Genomic DNA, 1,060 nt, shown 5'->3' with positions numbered 1-1,060 from the left:
TAAAACACTCAACTTTCCCCCGTTTTTTTTCCTCTAGTTCGGTCGGTTTCGGGTCAAAACGACGCGTTTTTGCCCGCTTGTCGACCCCCAACTAATCAGGTTGCCTGCAATCACGCCAAAATGCCCTAAACACCCTGATGATGGCGTCAACGCGACCGAAACACTGCTCTGTTTCATCCACAAATTCGTCGTGACTCCAACCAACTGGCTTTCCTTTGCCAGTTAAGACAACGTTTGCACGAAAATCTGCGGAATCGTTGTCAAACGTTTGCAAGCCCTGCAGGTGCTAACGTTGTTTCGAATAATGATTAGCAACGTTTGCACAAATTGGCCTCACACCTCAAGAAACCGACGTTTGCACAAAAGTTGCTTCAAACGTGGCTAAGTTGGACTGAAGAACGTTTGCACAAAAACTGCGAAAAACGATAGCAAATTGAAAAAATTTCCCTGGGAAATTTTCGGCTGCGAAACTTTTGTGCACCACTGACAGCGCATTTTCCGTGCACCGTTTGCACAACGAACATTTTCAAATGATCCTAATTTAAATTAAACGGTTGCAGCAAAAACCGTCTCGAACGTTAGTGGAATGAACGTTTGCACAAATTGCTTTTAAGCGTTGTTGGAAAAATGAGCAGCTTTTTAACTAAAAGTGGACAATTATTCACATTTTCAAAATTTCCAAATAAAACCGTTTAATTTCAAGCAACTTTTGCAAGTAACGTTTGCACAAATTGTTTTTAAGCCTTGGAAAAATTAACGGTTTTCCGAAAAACACTGCTTCACCAATGATTTAAGTTTCGAAATTGCAAGGCAAGACGGTTCAATTTGAAAGTGGTTTTGCAGGTAACGTTTGCACAAATATGTTTTAAACGTTAGTCAAATAGTCGGTTTCTTGACAAAATAGTGCCAATGGGTAAAAATTTCCAATTTCAAGTGGAGACAGTTCAATTGCAAGCAGATTTTGAAAGTAACGTTTGCACAAATTTTTATAAGCGTTGGAAAAATGAGCAGTTTTTTAACGAAAACTGGATTATTATTCACATCTTTAAATTTTCACATA

The sequence above is a fragment of the Dendroctonus ponderosae genome, unplaced genomic scaffold, assembly GCF_020466585.1.
Source record: "Dendroctonus ponderosae isolate FM_Combo_2020 unplaced genomic scaffold, Dpon_F_20191213v2 Dpon_F_20191213_12, whole genome shotgun sequence".
Classification (NCBI taxonomy): Eukaryota; Metazoa; Arthropoda; class Insecta; order Coleoptera; family Curculionidae; genus Dendroctonus; species Dendroctonus ponderosae.
Note: the sequence above shows the minus strand (reverse complement) of the source record.